Source organism: Aethalodelphis obliquidens, unplaced genomic scaffold (assembly GCF_003676395.1).
Source record: "Aethalodelphis obliquidens isolate GAN/ISIS:26980383/991018 unplaced genomic scaffold, ASM367639v1 scaffold82, whole genome shotgun sequence".
In the NCBI taxonomy this organism is placed as follows: domain Eukaryota; kingdom Metazoa; phylum Chordata; class Mammalia; order Artiodactyla; family Delphinidae; genus Aethalodelphis; species Aethalodelphis obliquidens.
Window position 1 is genome coordinate 552,986 of NW_020838026.1, and position 5,326 is coordinate 558,311.

Consider the following 5,326-nt stretch of genomic DNA (forward strand, 5'->3'; position numbering starts at 1 on the left):
AATCAAACTGAAGAATGTTCCTCTCATTTATTTTGTGGGCTTAGCATAGTGCCTGGTAAATAGCTTGTCTCAGTATTAAAAAACATGGAGCAAATGCCAGAGGAATCAGGCGAATTAATTAAATCAATAAATTTCAGTATCTGTCAAATAAGTGTTACTGATAAAGTTAAAACACAATGAGGGGCTTCCCTGGTGGCACAGTGGTTAAGAATCTTTCTGCCAATGCAGGGCGCAGGGGTTCAAGCCCTGGTCCGGGAAGATCCCACATGCCGTGGAGCAACTAAGCCCATGCGTCACAACTACTGAGCCTGTGCTCTAGAGCCCATGAGCCACAACTACTGAGCCCGTGTGCCACAACTACTGAAGCCCACGCGCCTAGAGCCCGTGATCTGCAACAAGAGAAGACACCTCAGTGAGAGGCCCGCGCACCACAATGAAGAGTAGCCCCCGCTGGCTGCAACTAGAGAAAGCCCGTGGGCAGCAATGAGGACCCAACGCAGCCCTAAATAAATAAATTTATTTTAAAAAAAACCCCCAAAAAACCGCAATGAGCTTTTACCTCGTTGCAGCTGAGAAAGCAACATGGGTCACCAGTAGCTCTACTGGAGCCATCTGGGAAAATTTGGCCAGGGTTCTCGCTCAGACCGGCACGGTGTGATCCGGGAATATGGCCTCAATATACGCCGCCCGTGTTTCTGCCCGTACGCGAAGGCCATCGGCTTCATTAGGTTGGACTAAGTGTGAACTTCTTGAATGGGTCATCAAGCGTATCTACCTTCCTCAGAAACAATACTAACTCTTTGTATATAAAATAAAATTTTTAAACTTCAGAAAAACCCACAGTGAAACTCATTTCTGGATATCTTCATGTGATTTATGGGGGAGGGGAAGTCAGGTGGTAAAGTTCACCTCTTATTGCTAGATTGATAATAAAAATGACTGCTATTCGCTAAATACACACCACCTGATGATGTTGCGGCACTGGACGTGCATTTGGCATCAGAGGATGGCAAATTATATATAAAAAGTGCCGAGGGTGGTCCTTCAGTTAAGTGACTAGTCCCATGGATGACTGGATCTGAGCCTAGACCTTCACAGTTACCTCGGGCGTCTAGAACATGTCACCCATGGGGTCACCGTTGCAGGTTCCCAGCCACAAACTCTCACTTCTCTCATCTAGCTGAATTCTGTGGCTTCCTTGACAAAGGAGAAGAAATTCTAAGAAAGAGGGAATGAAACTGTTAATGACCTGAGTCCTTGGACTCATTGATCAATAGAAATTGATCAGAGGCCAGAGGGGAAATTCAGGCAAGGCTTTATTGGGGCCCCTGCAGCACAGGGAGTGTAAGCAAGTAACAGGTGCCCTTGCTGCTCCCCAAGGAGGGCGGGCTGGTCCCTTAAATGGGGTGAGGGTAGGGATGGATGCAAGGGTCGGGCCAGAGGTGGGGCTTAGGTGGTCTGCCCGCCCCCTTGGTGGTGCTGTGTGCAGGGACTGTGCACAGGACCCCGCTGTTGCCTGCCGCACCTCAGAAGTGGCTGTTGGTTTGTGGCCTTTTTGTATCTTGTTGTTGATAATTTGCACCCCCTGCGGCTGGAGTGCAGTTATTTTTAGTCCCTTGTAGTTTCTTTGTATCTGTTGCTCAAGGAGATGTTTGTCCAGGTGCAGGTCCTGCAGCAAAGGGCCCAGGGCCCAGCCTGTCTCAAAACCAGAATTTACTCTATGGCAAATGCATTACTTACAAAGTTACATTTCAACTTTATGGCGACCTTGTGAGATGGGAGCTGTTATCCCTGTTTACAGATGTTATCCCTGTTTACAGGGTCCATTCTCTTAAGCAACATGCCAACTTCACATAATCGAGAAAATCATGAGACCATCATTCAGACCAGAATCTGCCTGGTTCCAGTCTTCCTGTTACCAGACACAGGTTCATGTGCCTGACACAGAGTGAGGCCAAACAATACCGAAACATGGGAGTCTGGAGCAGAAAAAGGGTTATTGCAGAGCTGAGCAAGGAGACGGGTGGCTCATGCCCCCCAAACCCCCCGAACTCCCAAAGGCTTTCAGCAGAGCATTTCTAAAGGCCAGGTGAGGGGGGCGGGTCGCAGGGCATGCGAGCAGCTCGTGCGCAGTTCTCTGGTTGGTTGATGGTGAGGTCACAGGGTCAGCATTATCAATCCTGAGGCTCCAGGAGGCCTGGGTCATCAGGTAGTTAACATCTTCCATTTGGTGGTGGTTTTAGCATCTGTAAAGCAACTCAGGAAGTGTGCATCAGGTACTATGATCTGGCTACTTCAGAGGGGAGCCCAGCGGAGGATAGGGGCGAGGATATGGGCCCATACGGTCCTGCTCGGTTACATTCCCACTACCATTGTTCACAGAACCCAAGATCGGGAAAGCAGCTTTGGAATCTTCTAGACGAGCTCCTCTAACACACCTGAGGAGACGGAGACTAAAAAGTCACGAGACAATGGAATTAGCTCAGCTGTTAGCGGTGTGACCAGGTTGGTTTGGGACTTCCGGTTTGTTTTTCTTTTCACACCACCGTTTGAGGGTACGACCCACCGTGTGCATCTCCACAGCTCCTAGAAGGGCACTCAGAGCTTATGAGGACTTGGATGCGTGACAGAGTTTTAATCCACATCCTTGAAGACATCCTGCTTTTTAAAATAAACATAAATATCACACTGTTGAAAATGGAGGAAGACAGTGTTCTCACTTGCCGGCTGCCCTTTGAGCCAACGGGGCTGGGGGCCGGCAGAGAAGGAGGTGCACCCGGCTCCACGTGTGCCGTGCCGGCCAACCTGGAGGGGCTGAGGACCCACTGAGTGGCTTCGCAGACACAGGAGACCCCCTGGGCGGATCGCGGCCGATTCCGAGGTCTTCTCTGATAATAGCACCAGTTTAATTATAATCCAGAGTTTGCTTACATCTCGAGTATGTTTCATTTCAAATGTGACTTTCCAGCTCCTTCTCTCTCCTTTTTTTCGCTTCGTGCCATAAAATATTTGCATATTTGAATGTCAAGATTTTCCAAGTGCTGGAAGCAACAGGCTCTGGTATGTTCTCAAGTTATTTTGTACAGCAGCATCTGTCTTGTTTCAGCAGCCACCAGAGCTGAGAAGTGACCCAAGAGCAGCCTGCCAGGAAGACAGAGTGTGGGATCCAAGGGGGCTCCTCCTAAAACAGAGCCCACCAGGGCGGGGGCCCTGTCCTCCCAGGCAGCTTCAGAACACATGTTTCCCCAGCTTATTTTTATTTATGTATTTATTTTGAAAGAAAGGCAGATAACCAAAGGAAACAAATACTGAATGACAGCTACAGAATGTATCTTTGGAACCTGCTAGACTAATTACTAAGGCTCCAAAATCACTTTAAAAGCAACACATTTTGTTTTGCAATATACTTTTTTGTTGCCAATTTTTTTTTTTTTTTTGTAATTTCAATCAGAATCCACCTCAGACTGGATTGTTGATTGCCAGAGAAACGGCATCAGGAGGGAATACTCTCATTAGGGCAGCGCATTTCAAGGAACTGCCTGACTTTTTTCTGTATATAGAATGATGTCAGGAAAACTTTTCTACAATATTTTCTCAGAGCTGTATACGGCTTCCTTCTGAAGTGATGCCTTCTGTTCAAGCAATTATAATAGTAGCTGCTTACATGTACCGGGAGAAACCTAGTCTAATCCTCACAGCTCCCCTGGGTGGTAGGCATCCTTATTACCTGCATTTATAGGTGCGTAAACTGAGGCTCAGGGAAGACGCTTTTCCGAAGGGCCCTTGATGGAAAATGGTGGAGACTGGATTTGGTTGGAGACTATTTGCATTTACTGTGTGCATTGTATTATTGTTATTTGTAAAGAGACCAGGACAGCAAGATCTACTCATTTAACATCCTGATGTTTGAATGCTCAGACCCTGAATTTTCTAGGGATCGTTCTGATAATTTCCAGAAAATATGATTTTCTGTTAATATTTGATCAAGGAAACAGGACTCTGGCTTAAACGCAGAAATGTGACTGCTTTGAAACCACACTTGCCAGAAACTTTTGTTCATTTAACAAAAATGTATTAAGTACCTACCGTGTGTCACGGACTGTGGTCCCCACGGGGGAAATAGTTGTGAGCAAGTAGAGCTCTTCTGGAAATTTAGAATATGACACTGAGCACAAGGAGAAGGTCCAGATTGTCTGGTTGGGGCCATTCCGTCCATCTCATCACAGAGTCTTTTACCCTGATCGGAGATGCTCTCAGAATCCGATAGGTGACCTAGTTAATCTAAGCATACCTTGCTGTTTCATTCACTCATTCAATTATTTATGTAATTCATATTTATTTAATACCTAGTGTGTACCATGGACCTCAGTCAGGTACAGTTCCTGTTCTCATTGAGCCAAGAGGGCGATGACAAATATGAACCAATAAACACGTAAAAAATACAATCATGACTTAGCAAGTACTAGGGGCCGGGGGCCTCTCTGAGGAATATTTGAGCTTGGGGGCTGCTCTGTACGGCTCTGGGGACTGTTGTGGGAGGAATGGCAGCCAAGCCCAGCCTGTTCTCCAGGCTGAGGGCCTGCATGGCCGGCACTGCCCAGGGTGGGCGCCTCTTCCTCGTTCTCACAGTCACGTTTGGGGGGGTGGCCCCGAGGAGGTACCAGCCAGGTGCGGCAGGGTGACAGGAGGGGGGCGTGGATGGGCTTGGGGTGGGGCCTCGCCAGCCACAGGCAGCCTCGGGACTCAGTCTCAGTGCGTGAGAAGCTGTGGAAGCTTCAAGCAGAGTGTGTATTTTTGAAAGCAATCTCCATCTCCAGCCTTTCCGCAGGGCCTACACCTCCAGTCTCCCCGCAGCCTCTCTAAGCCACTACCCCGTCATCTGTAAAACAGGAGTTAATACCTGTGTATTCAAGGCTTTTTAAAAAATAAGTAACAAAGTGACACATGTCAAGTTCCCGTGAGCACCCTTCTCGGTGGCCTCCGCGCAGAGAAATCGTAATGGACGACGCTCGGGAGTGTGGCTTGAGTCCCACAGACCAGATCCTCCGGTTTGCCATCAAGAGTTACGCTTCCTACCAAATGTGAGGTAGAGAGCTAGCGGGAAGCAGCCGCACAGCACAGGGAGATCAGCTCGGTGCTCTGTGACCACCCAGAGGGGTGGGATAGGGAGGGTGGGAGGGAGACAGAAGAGGGAGGGGATATGGGGATGTATGTATACGTATAGCTGATTCACTTTGTTATACAGCAGAAACTAACACACCATTGTAAAGCAATTATCCTCTAATAAAGATGTAAATAAATAAATAAATAAAGAGTTAACGCTTCC

At 47.9% G+C, this 5,326-nt stretch overlaps 1 pseudogene; it reads left to right on the forward strand.

The window, feature by feature from the left end:
• Positions 1 to 582: 582 nt before the first annotated feature.
• Positions 583 to 820, forward strand: LOC113612796 (40S ribosomal protein S29 pseudogene; annotated as a pseudogene).
• The last annotated feature ends 4,506 nt before the right edge of the window (positions 821 to 5,326 follow it).